At 51.1% G+C, this 15,000-nt stretch overlaps 1 pseudogene; it reads left to right on the forward strand.

The window, feature by feature from the left end:
* Positions 1-714: 714 nt before the first annotated feature.
* LOC124020550 overlaps positions 715-15,000 on the forward strand; it is a 20,463-nt pseudogene continuing 6,177 nt past the window's right edge.

Here is a 15,000-nt window from a genome sequence, read left to right on the forward strand (position 1 = left end):
GTCTGTCTGTCTGTGTGTCTAGTCTAAACTAACCCAGTCTGTCTGTGTGTCTAGTCTAAACTAACCCAGTCTGTCTGTGTGTCTAAAACTAACCCAGTCTGTCTGTCTGTCTGTCTGTGTGTCTAGTCTAAACTAACCCTGTCTGTGTGTCTAGTCTGTCTGTGTGTCTAGTCTAAACTCTAAAACTAACCCAGTCTGTCTGTGTGTCTAGTCTAAACTAACCCAGTCTGTCTGTGTGTCTAGTCTAAACTAACCCTGTCTGTCTGTCTGTCTGTCTGTGTCTAGTCTAAACTAACCCTGTCTGTCTGTCTGTCTAGTCTAGTCTGTCTGTGTGTCTAGTTTAAACTAACCCAGTCTGTCTGTGTGTCTAGTCTAAACTAACCCAGTCTGTCTGTCTAGTCTAAACTAAGTCTAGTTTAAACCCTGTCTGTCTGTCTGTCTGTCTGTCTGTCTAAACTAACCCTGTCTGTCTGTGTCTAAACTAACTGTCTGTCTGTGTGTCTAGTCTAAACTGTCTGTGTGTCTAGTCTAAACTAACCCAGTCTGTCTGTGTGTCTAGTCTAAACTAACCCAGTGTCTGTGTGTCTAGTCTAAACTAACCCAGTCTGTCTGTGTGTCTGGTCTAAACTAACCCAGTCTGTCTGTCTGTGTGTCTCCTGTCCCCAGGTGCCTCCCTATCAGAGCCATGTCACTGGGCAGCAGGGGAAGCAGTAGCAGCAGCGGAGGTGTGAGGTGTCAAACCTCCCAGTGGAGGTGTGGCGTGTGGTCCTGGCCTAACCTCCCCTGTGTGTTTCCTCCCAGAGCTGGGCCGTTGCAGCCTGGTGTGCAGGGCCTGGAGAGAGCTGATCCTCTCCCTGGATAACACCCGTTGGAGACAGCTCTGCCTGGGCCTGCCCGAGTGTCCTCGACACCCCAACTGGCCCAGGTACTGAAGTGGAGATGGACGTTCTCTGAACTACGAAAGGTCCTCGTTGACATTCTCTAACCCCCGTGTGTCTCTCTGACTGTCCCCCACACAGCCGGCCCCACCTGGAGCCCTCATCCTGGAGAGAAGCCCTGAGGCAGCACGCCATCGCCAGTCGTACCTGGTCCCGCCACGCCCACCCTGAGCTCCAGCCCTCCGCCTGCCTCCACCTGTTCCGCCGGAGGAAGGAGAGGAGGGTGTGGCAGGTGGGGTCGGGGCTGGAGCTGGAGACGCTGAGGGAGGCGTTGGGGGTCGCTGGGTCGTACGACCGGGTGGTACTGCACCCCGGGGTGTATGAGGAGCAGGCAGAGTTGGTGCTGAAGGTGACTTAACTGATTGGCTGCTGTTGTCTTGATGATGCAATGTCTAGTTAAAGGAGACTTACTGATTGGCTGCTGTTGTCTTGATGATGCAATGTCTAGTTAAAGGAGACTTACTGATTGATTGATTGATTGATTAATATCTGTTAATATCTGTTAATATCTGTTAGTATAAGTTAGTATCTGTTAATATCTGTTAGTATCTGTTAGTATCTGTTAATATCTGTTAGTATCTGTTAATATCTGTTAATGTCTGTTAGTATCTGTTAGTATCTGTTAATATATTAGTATCTTAATGTCTGTTAATATCTGTTAGTATCTGTTAGTATCTGTTAGTATCTGTTAATGTCTGTTAGTATCTGTTAGTATCTGTTAGTATCTGTTAGTATCTGTTAATACCTGTTAGTACCTGTTAGTATCTGTTAATGCCTGTTAGTATCTGTTAGTATCTATCAATATATGTTAATATCTGTTAGTATCTGTTAATATCTGTTAATATCTGTTAATATCTGTTAATATCTGTTAATATCTGTTAGTATCTGTTAGTATCTGCTAGTGTCTGTTAATATCTGTTAATATCTGTTAATATCTGTTAGTATAAGTTAGTATCTGTTAATATATTAGTATATTAATGCCTGTTAATATCTGTTAATATAAGTTAATATCTGTTAATATATTAGTGTCTGTTAATATATTTTAGTATCATGTATTGTAATAAGATCTGCAATTTGATAGATGAAAATATTGACCTTTGACCCTGCCAGGTGCCTGTGGAGGTGGTGGGGTTAGGGAGGCTGGGGGATGTGGCTCTCCTGGTCAGTCTGGAGCAGCAGTGTCCCACAGCCAGGCTGTCCAACCTGGTCTTCATGCCTGCATGGTTCTCCTCCGTTGTATACAAGGTACGTCCAATCAGATCACATTGTATACAAGGTACGTCCAATCAGATCACATTTAGATCTCCCTCTCCCTATACAAGGTACGTCCAATCAGATCACATTTAGATCTCCCACCTCCCTCTCCCTATACAAGGTACGTCCAATCAGATCACATTGTATACAAGGTACGTCCAATCAGATCACATTGTATACAAGGTACGTCCAATCAGATCACATTTAGATCTCCCTCCCTCTCCCTATACAAGGTACATCCAATCAGATCACATTTAGAAAACCCTTTTTACAACTGAACATGTGACAGTGCCTCTCCCTCCTCCCTACCTCCTCCTGCCTTCTACCTCCTCCCTCCTCCTCCTCCTGCACTCTACCTCCTCCTGCCCTCTACCTCCTCCCTCCCACTCCTACCCTCTACCTCCTTGCTCTCCCTCCTGCCCTCTACCTCCTCCTGCCCTCTACCTCCTCGCTCTCCCTCCTGCCCTCTACCTACTCCCTCCTCCTCCTGCCCTCTACCTCCTCCCTCCTCCTGCCTTCTACCTCCTCCTTCCTCCTCCTACACTCTACCTCCTCGCTCTTCCTCCTGCCCTCTACCTCCTCCTCCTGCCCTCTACCTCATCGCTCTCCCTCCTGCCCTCTACCTCCTCCCTCCTACTCCTGCCCTCTACCTCCTCCCTCCTCCTCCTGCCCTCTACCTACTCCCTCCTCCTCCCTGCCCTCTACCTCCTCCTGCCCTCTACCTCCTCGCTCTCCCTCCTGCCCTATACCTCCTCCTGCCCTCTACCTCCTCCCTCCTCCTCCTGCCCTCTACCTCCTCCTTCCCCCTCCTACCCTCTACCTCCTTGCTCTCCCCTCCTGCCCTCTACCTCCTCCCCTCTACCTCCTCGCTCCCCTCCTGCCCTCTACCTACTCCCTTGCTCCTCCTGCCCTCTACCTCCTCCCTCCTCCTCCTGCCTTCTACCTCCTCCCTCCTCCTCCTGCCCTCTACCTCCTCTCTCCTCCTCCTGCCCTCTACCTCCTCCTGCCCCCTCTACCTCATCGCTCTCCCTCCTGCCCTCTATCCTCCCTCCTACTCCTGCCCTCTACCTCCTCCCTCCCCTCCTACCTACTCTACCTCCCTCCTCCTGCCCTCTACCTCCTCCTGCCCTCTACCCTCCTGCCCTCCTGCCCTATCTACCTCCCTCCTGCCCTCCCTCTACCTCCTCCTCCTCCTGCCCTCTACCTCCTCCTCCCCCCTCTCCCTCCTACCTCCTCCATCCCCCTCCTCCCTCCCTCCCTCCTCCTGCCCTCTACCTCCTCCATCTCCCTCCTGCCCTCTACCTCCTCCCTCTCCCTCCTGCCCTCTACCTCCTCCCTCCCTCCTCCTACCCTCTACATCCCTCCTCCCTCCTGCCCTCTACCTCCTCCCCTCCTCCTGCCCTCCTCCTGCCCTCTCCCTCCTCCCCTCTCCCTCCTACCCTCCACCTCCTCCCTCTACCCTCCTACCCTCTACCTCCTCCCTCTCCCTCCTACCCTCTACCTCCTCCCTCTCCCTCCTGCCCTCTACCTCCCTCCCTCCATCCTCCTACCCTCCTACCTCCTACCTCCCTCCACCTCCTACCCCCTCTACATCCTCCTCCCCTCCTCCTCCTGCCCTCCCTCCATCCTCCTGCCCTCTACCTCCTCCTGCCCCTACATCCTCCTACCCTCTACCTCCCTCCACCTCCTACCCTCTACCTCCTCCCTCCACCTCCTACCCTCTACATCCTCCCTCTCCCTCCTGCCCTCTACCTCCTCCCTCCCTCCTACCCTCCCTCCTCCCTCTCCCTCCTCCCTCTACCCTCCTCCTCCTGCCCTCTACATCCTCCTACCCTCTACCTCCTCCCTCCACCTCCTACCCTCCCTCCTGCCCTCCCTCATCCTCCTGCCCTCTACATCCTGCCCTCTACATCCTCCTGCCCTCTACATCCTCCTGCCCTCTACATCCTCCTACCCTCTATCCTCCTCCCTCCTCCTCCTGCCCTCTACATCCTCCTGCCCTCTACATCCTCCCCTCTACCCCTCCTACCCTCCTCCCTCCTGCCCTCTACATCCTCCTGCCCTCTACATCCTCCTGCCCTCTACATCCTCCTGCCCTCTACATCCTCCTGCCCTCTACATCCTCCTGCCCTCTACATCCTCCTGCCCTCTACCTCCTCCTGCCCTCTACCTCCTCCCTCTCCCTCCTGCCCTCTACCTCCTACCCTCTACATCCTCCTGCCCTCTACCTCCTGCCCTCTACATCCTCCTGCCCTCTACATCCTCCTGCCCTCTACATCCTCCTGCCCTCTACTCCCTCCTGCCCTCTACCTCCTGCCCTCTACATCCTCCTGCCCTCTACATCCTCCTGCCCTCTACTCCCTCCTGCCCTCTACCTCCTCCTGCCCTCTACATCCTCCCTCCACCTCCTGCCCTCTACATCCTCCCTCCACCTCCTGCCCTCTACATCCTCCTGCCCTCTACATCCTCCCTGCCCTCTACATCCTCCTGCCCTCTACATCCTCCTGCCCTCTACATCCTCCTGCCCTCTACATCCTCCTGCCCTCCACCTCCTCCTGCCCTCTACATCCTCCTGCCCTCCTCCTCCTGCCCTCTACATCCTCCTGCCCTCTACATCCTCCTGCCCTCTACCCTCCTACCCTCCCTACATCCTCCTGCCCTCTACATCCTCCTGCCCTCTACATCCTCCTGCCCTCTACATCCTCCTGCCCTCTACATCCTCCTGCCCTCTACATCCTCCTGCCCTCTACATCCTCCTGCCCTCTACATCCTCCTGCCCTCTACATCCTCCTGCCCTCTACATCCTCCTGCCCTCTACATCCTCCTGCCCTCTACATCCTCCTGCCCTCTACATCCTCCCCCTCTACATCCTCCTGCCCTCTACATCCTCCCTCCACCTCCTGCCCTCTACATCCTCCTGCCCTCTACATCCTCCTGCCCTCCTCCTCCTGCCCTCTACATCCTCCTGCCCTCTACCTCCTGCCCTCTACATCCTCCTGCCCTCTACCTCCTGCCCTCCATCCTCCCTCCTCCTCCTGCCCTCTACATCCTCCTGCCCTCTACATCCTCCTGCCCTCTCCCCTCTACCTCTGCCCTCTACCTCCTCCCTCTACCTCCTGCCCTCTCCTCCTCCTTCCTCCTCCCTCCCTCCTCCCCTCCCTCCCCTCCTGCCCTCTACCTCCTCCTTCCTCCTCCTGCCCTCTCCCCTCTCCCTCCACCAGACGTCGTCAGGTCATGTCCAGTTGGACAACTGTAATTTCGAGGGAGCTCAGCTGCAGATCCGAGGGCCAGGAACCTGCCACGCCCGCTTCTGCTCATTCTCTCAGGGAAGCTCCACCCACTTCCTGGGCGTGGCCCTCAGCCTGTTGGATAGCTGTGATTTCTCAGGAAGTGATTCGGCGTCCGTGACGGGGTTGATTGATGGGTTGGTTGGTTGGTGATTGATTGATGGGTTGGTTGGTTGATGGGTTGATTGATTGATGCGTTGATCGATTGAAGGGTTGATGGCGCTCCAGTGATGGAGCGGAACTGGGCCTGTAAACACTTGGCCTCGCTGGCCCGAATCACCACATCCTGGACCTCGCCTGGGAGCGGTAGCCCAGCTGGGGACACCTTGGACGGGCATTCAGGAGCCACACAGCCCCCTGGGGCGACCATCACCCTGGAGGACTGGAGCAAAGGAGAAACGGAGAGCAGGAGGAGAGGAGGAGGAGGAGGAGGGGAGGAAGGAGTGTGTCAGGATACTGTGATTGAGGACGGCTGGAGCGGCAGCGCTCCTAGTGACGAGGAAGAGGAAGAGGAGGAGGGAAAAGGAGAGGAAGGTTCAGGACAAGGCAACAACGGTCTAAACTACAGACTGGCCCACAGTCACCACGGCCTCTCTCATCTCCTCAGACCCAACCAGGACGACTCCTCCGACTTCACCTCGCTGACCCCTGAAGTCCGAACCCTAACCGAGGAGCTCCAACGCGACCCCGGGGCCCAGGCGCTGATCGAGACGGTGCAGGGGTGCGTGCTGAGGCGCTGCCTGTTTCGGGACGGCAAGGGCGGTGTGCACGTGTGTAACCACGGAAACGCCAGGTTGGAAGGAAACGTGTTCCGGGGGCTGACCTATGCCGTGCGCTGCATCCAGAACGCCACGGTAACCAGATAACCAGATCTGATATGATGGGTTGGTTGATTGATATGATGGGTTGGTTGGTTGGTTGTTTGATTGATTGATGGGTTGATGGGTTGGTTGATTGATGGGTTGGTTGATTGATTGATGGGTTGGTTGATTGGTTGATGGGTTGATTGATTGATTGATTAATGGGTTGATTGATTGGATGGTTGGTTGATTGATGGGTTGATTGATTGATGGGTTGATTGATTGATGGGTTGATGGGTTGGTTGGTTGATGGGTTGGTTGATTGATGGGTTGGTTGATTGATGATCTGATTGATGGGTTGGTTGATTGATTGATGGGTTGGTTGATTGATTGATTGATGTTGATTGAGGATTGGTTGATGGGTTGATTGATTGATGGATTGGTTGATTGATTGATGGGTTGATTTGATTGATTGATGGGTTGATTGATTGATTGATGGGTTGATTGATTGATTGATGGGTTGATTGATGGGTTGGTTGATTGATTGATGGTTGATTTGATTGATGGGTTGATTGATTGGTTGATTGATGGGTTGGATTGATTTGATTGGGTTGATTGATTGGTTGGTTGGTTGATTGATTGATTGGATGTTGGTTGATTTGATTGTTGATTGATTGATGGGTTGGTTGATTGATTGATGGGTTGGTTGATTGATTGATTGATTGGGGTTGGTTTGTTGATTGATTGATTTGGTTTGTTGATTGATTGGGTTGATTGGGTTGGTTGGTTGATTGATTGATGGGTTGGTTGGTTGGTTGATGGGTTGGTTGATTGATGGGTTGGTTGATTGATGGGTTGGTTGGTTGATGGATTGGTTGGTTGATTGATTGATGGGTTGGTTGGTTGATTGATTGATTGATTTGATTTGAAGGGTTGGTTGATTGATGGGTTGATGGTTGGTTGATTGATTGATTGGGGTTGGTTGATTGATTGGTTGATGGGTTGGTTTTGGTTGATGTTGATTGATTGGGTTGTTGATTGGATGGGTTGGTTGATTGATGGGTTGGTTGATTGATGGTTGATGATTGGTTTGTTGATTGATTGATGGGTTGGTTGATTGATTGATTGGTTGGTTGGTTGATTGATGGGTTGGTTGATTGATTGATTGATGGGTTGATTGTTTGGTTGATTGATTGGGTTGGATTGGGTTGATTGTTGATTGGTTGATTGATGGGTTGGTTGATTGATGGTTTGGGATTGGTTTGTTGATTGATTGATGGGTTGGTTTGTTGATTGATGGGTTGGTTGGTTGGTTGGTTGATTGATTGGGTTGGTTGTTGATTGATTGATTGAATTGATTGGTTGATGGGTTGGTTTGTTGATTGATTGATGGGTTGGTTGGTTGATTGATTTGATTGGGTTGGTTGGTTGGTTGATTGGATGGGTTGATTTGATTGATGGGTTGGTTGATTGTTGGTTGGTTGGTTGGTTGGTTGGTTTGATTGATTTGATTGATGGGTTGGTTGATTGATTTGGTTGGTTGATTGATGGGTTGGTTGGTTGATGGGTTGGTTGATTGATGGGTTGGTTGATTGATTTGATTGATTGATGGGTTGATTGGTTGATGGTTGATTGGGTTGGTTGATTGATGGGTTGGTTGATTGATTGATGGGTTGGTTGATGGGTTGGGTTGATTGGTTGATTGGTTGGTTGGTTGATGGGTTGATTGATTGATGGGATTGGTTGGTTGATTGATTGATGGGTTGGTTGATTGATTGATTGGTTGGTTTGTTGATGGGTTGGTTGATTGATGGGTTGGTTTGGTTGATTGGGGTTGGTTTGGATTGATTGGGTTGGTTGGTTGATGGGTTGGTTTGATTGATGGGTTGGTTGATGGGTTGGTTGGTTGATGGTTGATTGGGTTGGTTTGGTTTGATTGATTGATTGGTTGGTTGATTGGTTGGTTGATTGATGGGTTGGTTGATTGATGGGTTGGTTGGTTGGTTGGTTGGTTGATTGATTGATGGGTTGATTGATTGGTTTGGTTGGTTGATTGATTTGGTTGGTTGGTTGGTTGATTGATTGATGGGTTGATTGATTGATGGGTTGGTTGGTTGGTTGGTTGATTGATTGGATTGATTGATGGTTGGTTGGTTGGTTGATTGGTTGATTGGGTTGGTTTGGTTGATTGATTGATTGGTTGGTTGGTTGATTGATGGGTTGGTTGATTGGTTTGTTGATCCTTTGTTGATTGGTTGATTGGTTGGTTTGTTGATTGATGGGTTGGTTGGTTGATTGATTGATGGGTTGGTTGTGTTGATTTGGTTGAGATAGTAATGTTGATGGGTTGATTGATTGGGTTGGTTGGTTGAAGGTTTAGGTTGATTGATGGTTGATGGTTGTTGGTAGTCATTCCAGGGGTTTTCTACATTGTTGATTGAATTGGTTGGTTGAAGACATTGAGAACTATGAAATAACACATATGGAATTGATGGGTTGGTTGATGGGTTGATGGGTTGGACCAAAATTGAATTGTTGAAACAAATTGAAAATATTGATTTTGGTTGATTTTGAGATTCTTCATTGATAGGGTTGGTTGGTTGGTTGATCTTTGCCTTGATGACATGGGTTTGCACACTCTTGGCAATGTGATATCTTGATTGGTGTTGATGTGTTGGTTTGTTGATTGATGTGATGGGTTGGTTGATTGATGGGTTGTTGATTGATGGGTTGGTGTGTGGTTTGGTTGTTGATGGGTTGTTGTTGTTGTTGATTGATGGGTTGGTTGGTTGATTGATGGGTGATGGGTTGGTTTGTTGATTGGTTGATTGATGTTGGTTGTTGGTGTTGTTGGTTGGTTGTGTGTGGTTGTTGATGGGTGTGTTGGTTTGTTGATGGGTTGGTTGGTTGGTTGATTGATGGGTTGGTTGATTGGTTGATGGGTTGGTTGATTGATGGGTTGGTTTGTTGATGGGTTGGTTGGTTGATGGGTTGTTTGGTTGATTGATGGGTTGGTTGGTTGTTGATGCTCCGATTGGTTGATGGGTTGGTTGATTGGTTAATGGGTTGATTGATGGGTTGTGTGGTTGGTTGGTTGATTGATGGGTTTGTTGATTGTTGATGGGTTGGTTGGTTGATGGGTTGGATGGGTTGTTGTTGATTGATGGTTGTTGATTGATGGGTTGGGTTGATTGGTGATTGGTTGGTGGGTTGGTTGATTGATTGGTTGGTTTGGTTGATTGATCCACTCCATTGGTTGGTGGGTTGGTTGGTTTGTTGATTGGATTGGTTGGTTTGTTGATTGATTGATGGGTTGGTTGGTTGATGTATATATCCTCCTTTAACTGAATGTGTTTTAGATAGTAATGTACACTACCGGTCATTGAAGTGGGTTGGTTGGTTGTTTGATTGAATGATAGTGGACCCCATCATCCTGGTAGTTCTATTCATTCTATTTTTTGGTTGATTGATTGATTCACATCTCTGATGATGGGTTGGCTCACATCTGTCCTTGGTTGTCTTGATGATGGGTTGGTTGTTGATTGATGGGTTGGTTGGTTGGTGGTGATGGGTGTGTTGTTGATTGATGGGTTGTTGTTGATGGGTTGTGTGTTGGTTGATTGATTGATGGGTTGGTTGGTTGATGGGTTGATTGATTGATGTGTGAAGGGTTGGTTGATTGATGTGGTTTGTTGATGGTTTGTGTTGTGTGTTGATTGATTGATGGGTTGGTGTTGATGGGTTGATGGGTTGGTTGGTTCATTGATTGATGGGTTGTTGTTGGTTGATTGATGGGTTGATGTTGATTGATGGGTTGGTTGGTTGTTGATTGATGGGTTGGTTGATGTCATCATATCTGTCCTGTTCCTGATCTGATGTCTCATATCTGTCTGATTTATGTTGGTCATCCATCGATTGTCATCTGTTAGTTCTATTCATTCTGATTTGGTTCTCTGATGTCATCACATCTGTCCTGGTCGTCTCTGATGTCATCATATCTGTCCTGGTCGTCTCTGATGTCATCATATCTGTCCTGTTAATCTCTGATGTCATCATATCTGTCCTGTTAATCTCTGATGTCATCATATCTGTCCTGGTCGTCTCTGATGTCATCATATCTGTCCTGTTCGTCTCACTAGTGAACTGTGGCATTTTCCTCTCTACACAGCAACTTGTCAAATGGGTGTCAAATCATATCTGTACAGGACATGGTGATCTAAAATAACAACTCTCTCTCTCTCTCTCTCTCTCTCTCTGCCCGTCTCTCTCTGTGTCTCTCTCTCTCTCTCTCTCTCTCCGTGTCTGTCTCTCTCTGTGTCCGTCTCTCTCTGTGTCTGTGTCTGTCTCTCTCTGTGTCCGTCTCTCTCTCTCTCTCGGTCTCTCTCTCTCTCTCTCTCTCTCTGTCTCTGTCTCTCTCGGTCTCTCTCTGCGTCTCACCCACTCAGTGTAACAGAATACACAGCGGTTTGCGTTCCGGCATCGTGGTCCTTGGCAACGGGAGGGGTTCCATCCGGAGCAACCAGATTTATAACAACAAGGAAGCAGGCGTCTACATTCTGTTCAACGGGAACCCTGTGGTCAGGTAGGAGAGGGGTAGTCTACATTCTGTTATAGTCAGGTAGGAGGGGGGGGTCTACATTCTGTTATAGTCAGGTAGGAGGGGGTAGTCTACATTCTGTTATAGTCAGGTAGGAGGGGGGGTCTACATTCTGTTATAGTCAGGTAGGAGGGGGTAGTCTACATTCTGTTATAGTCAGGTAGGAGGGGAGTCTACATTCTGTTATATGGGAACCCTGTGGTCAGGTAGGAGGGGATAGTCTACATTCTGTTATACAGGAACCCTGTGGTCAGGTATGAGGGGGTAGTCTACATTCTGTTATAGTCAGGTAGGAGGGGAGTCTATATTCTGTTATACAGGAACCCTGTGGTCAGGTAGGAGGGGGGGTCTACATTCTGTTATAGTCAGGTAGGAGGGGGTGTCTACATTTTGTTCAACAGGAACCCTGTGGTCAGGTAGGAGGGGTAGTCTACATTCTGTTATAGTCAGGTAGGAGGGGGTAGTCTACATTCTGTTATACGGGAACCCTGTGGTCAGGTAGGAGGGGTAGTCTACGTTCTGTTATAGTCAGGTAGGAGGGGGTAGTCTACATTCTGTTATACGGGAACCCTGTGGTCAGGTAGGAGGGGGTAGTCTACATTCTGTTCAACAGGAACCCTGTGGTCAGGTAGGAGGGGGTAGTCTACATTCTGTTATACGGGAACCCTGTGGTCAGGTAGGAGAGGGGTAGTCTACATTCTGTTATAGTCAGGTAGGAGGGGTAGTCTACATTCTGTTATAGTCAGGTAGGAGGGGTAGTCTACATTCTGTTATAGTGGGTCAGGTAACCCTGTGGTCAGGTAGGAGGGGGTAGTCTACATTCTGTTATACAGGAACCCTGTGGTCAGGTAGCAGAGGGGTAGTCTACATTCTGTTATAGTCAGGTAGGAGGGGGTAGTCTACATTCTGTTATACAGGAACCCTGTGGTCAGGTAGGAGGGGGGGGTCTACATTCTGTTCAACAGGAACCCTGTAGTCAACCTTCTCCCCCTCCCTCTCCTTCCCTCTCTCCCTCCCTCCAACCTTCTCCCTCCCTCCAACCTTCTCCCTCCCTCCAACCTTCTCCCTTTCTCTCTCCCTACCTCTCTCCCTCCCTCCAACCTTCTCCCTCTCTCCCTCCCTCCAACCTCCCTTTCTCTCTCCTCCTCCAACCTTCTCCCTCCTCTCCTTCCTCTCTCCTCCCTCTCCCTCCCTCCAACCTTCTCCCTTTCTCTCTCTCTCCCTCCCTCCAACCTTCTCCCTCTCTCTCTCCTTCCCTCCAACCTCCCTCCCTCTCTCTCTCTCCCTCCAACCTTCTCCCTTTCTCACTCCCTCCCTCCAACCTTCTCCCTTTCTCTCTCCCTCCTCCAACCTTCTCCCTCTCTCTCTCCTTCCCTCTCTCCCTCCCTCCCTCCAACCTTCTCCCTTTCTCTCTCTCTCCCTCCCTCCAATCTTCTCCCTCTCTCTCTCCTTCCCTCCAACCTCCCTCCCTCTCTCTCTCTCCCTCCCTCCAACCTTCTCCCTTTCTCCCTCTCTCCCTCCTTCCAACCTTCTCCCTCTCTCTCTCCTTCCCTCCAACCTCCCTCTCTCCCTCCCTCCACCCTTCTCCCTTTCTCTCTCCTTCCCTCCAACCTCCCTCTCTCCCTCACTCCAACCTTCTCCCTTTCTCTCCCTCCCTCCACCCTTCTCCCTTTCTCTCTCCTTCCCTCCAACCTCCCTCTCTCCTTCCCTCTAACCTTATCCCTTTCTCTCTCCCTCCCTCCAACCTCCCTCTCTCTCCTTCTCTCTCTCCTCCCTCCCTCTCTCCCTCCCTCCAACCTTCTCCCTCCCTCCCTCCCTCCAACTCTCTCTCTCTCTCTCTCCCTCCCTCCCCCTCCCTCCCTCCCTCCCTCCCTCCCTCCCTCCCTCCCTCCCTCCCTCCCTCCCTCCCTCCCTCCAACCTCCCTCTCTCTCTCCTTCCCTCCAACCTCCCTCTCTCTCCTTCCTTCCTTCCCTCCCTCTCTCTCTCTCTCTCTCTCCTTCCCTCTCTCCTCCCTCCCTCTCTCCCTCCCTCCAAACTTCTCCCTCTCTCTCTCCTTCCCTCCAAACTTCTCCCTCTCTCTCTCCTTCCCTCCAACCTTCTCCCTTTCTCTCTCCCTCCCTCCAACCTCCCTCTCTCTCTCTCCTTCCCTCCAACCTCCCTCTCTCCCTCCAACCTTCTCCCTTTCTCTCCCTCCCTCCCTCCAACCTTCTCCCTTTCTCTCCAACCTCCCTCCATCCCTCCCTCCAACCTCCCTCTCTCTCTCTCCTTCCCTCCAACCTCCCTCTCTCTCTCTCTCCTTCCCTCCAACCTCCCTCTCTCTCTCCTTCCCTCCAACCTCCCTCTCTCTCTCCTTCCCTCCAACCTCCCTCTCTCTCCTTCCCTCCAACCTCCCTCCCTCCCTCCAACCTCCCTCTCTCTCCTTCCCTCCAACCTCCCTCTCTCTCTCCTTCCCTCCCTCTCTCCCTCCTCTCCTCCCTCTCTCTCCTCCCTCCAACCTCCCTCTCTCTCTCCTCCCTCCCTCTCTCTCTCCCTCCCTCTCTCTCCTTCCCTCCCTCTCTCTCTCCTTCCCTCCCTCTCTCTCCTCTCCTCCCTCTCTCTCTCCTCCCTCTCTCTCTCCTCCCTCTCTCTCTCCTCCCTCTCCCTCTCTCCTCCCTCTCCTCCCTCTCTCCTCCCTCTCTCCTCCCTCTCTCCTCCCTCTCCCTCCTCTCTCCCTCCTCCAGTGGTAACCATATCTTCCAGGGTCAGGCAGCAGGGATTGCTGTGAATGAGAACGGCAGAGGGGTGATAGTCGGTACACACACACACACACACACACACACACACACACACACACACACACACACACACACACACACACACACACACACACACACACACACACACACACACACACACACACACACACACACACACAGCAACCTGCACAGCATCTTGACTGAAATGTTAAAAGTACTTAATGAATTATGTATTATTAGTGATATTATGTAAATGTAAGTACTTTAATGCTATCTATCCCCCCCCCCCTCCCTCCTACTCCCCCCCCAGAGAATGTGATCAGGGAGAACCAGTGGGGGGGTGCAGACATCAGGCGGGGGGGCGACCCGGTCCTGAGGAACAACTACATCTGTCATGGTTACTCTGACGGGGTGGTGGTGGGGGAGAGAGGCCGTGGACTCATAGAGGGAAACCACATCTACAGTGAGTAATACACTTCCTGTTTGCTGACGTCACTTCCTGTCCTCCTCTCCTCCTCCTCTGTCATCGCTACTCTGGCGTGGTGGTGGTGGGGGAGAGAGGCTGTAGACTCAGAGGGAAACCACATCTACAGTGAGTAATACACAAACACTTCCTGTTTGCTGACGTCACTTTCTGTTCTCTTGTCCTCTCCCTTCTCCTAGACAACAAGGGCTGTGGTGTGTGGTTGATGTCCTCCAGCCTCCCTCAGCTGTTGGGAAACTACATTACCCATAACCGCATGTACGGGCTGGCCGTGTTCTGCCGGAAGGACCCTGACGGGGACGGGACCAGGGAAGGGAGGCAGGAGGGAGGAGGAAGAGGAGGAGGACAGGAGAACTTCCATGAGGAAGGAGAGCTGCTGGCGTGGGAAGGTGACCTTGACAGCGAGGACGAACGTCTCTCTGCCCGGCGCTCCATCAGCACGGCTCTGGTGGAGGGAAACTGCATTAGCCGCAATGGAGGTGAGACTGTAGACACTGTAGAGCCACAATGGAGGTGAGACTGTAGACACTGTAGAGCCGCAATGGAGGTGAGACTGTAGACACTGTAGAGCCGCAATGGAGGTGAGACTGTAGACACTGTAGAGCCGCAATGGAGGTGAGACTGTAGACACTGTAGAGCCGCAATGGCGGTGAGACTGTAGACACTGTAGAGCCACAATGGAGGTGAGACTGTAGACACTGTAGAGCCGCAATGGAGGTGAGACTGTAGACACTGTAGAGCCACAATGGAGGTGAGACTGTAGACACTGTAGAGCCACAATGGAGGTGAGACTGTAGACACTGTAGAGCCACAATGGAGGTGAGACTGTAGACACTGTAGAGCAACAATGGAGGTGAGACTGTAGACACTGTAGAGCCACAATGGAGGTGAGACTGTAGACACT

Source organism: Oncorhynchus gorbuscha, unplaced genomic scaffold (genome assembly GCF_021184085.1).
Source record: "Oncorhynchus gorbuscha isolate QuinsamMale2020 ecotype Even-year unplaced genomic scaffold, OgorEven_v1.0 Un_scaffold_854, whole genome shotgun sequence".
Taxonomy (NCBI): domain Eukaryota; kingdom Metazoa; phylum Chordata; class Actinopteri; order Salmoniformes; family Salmonidae; genus Oncorhynchus; species Oncorhynchus gorbuscha.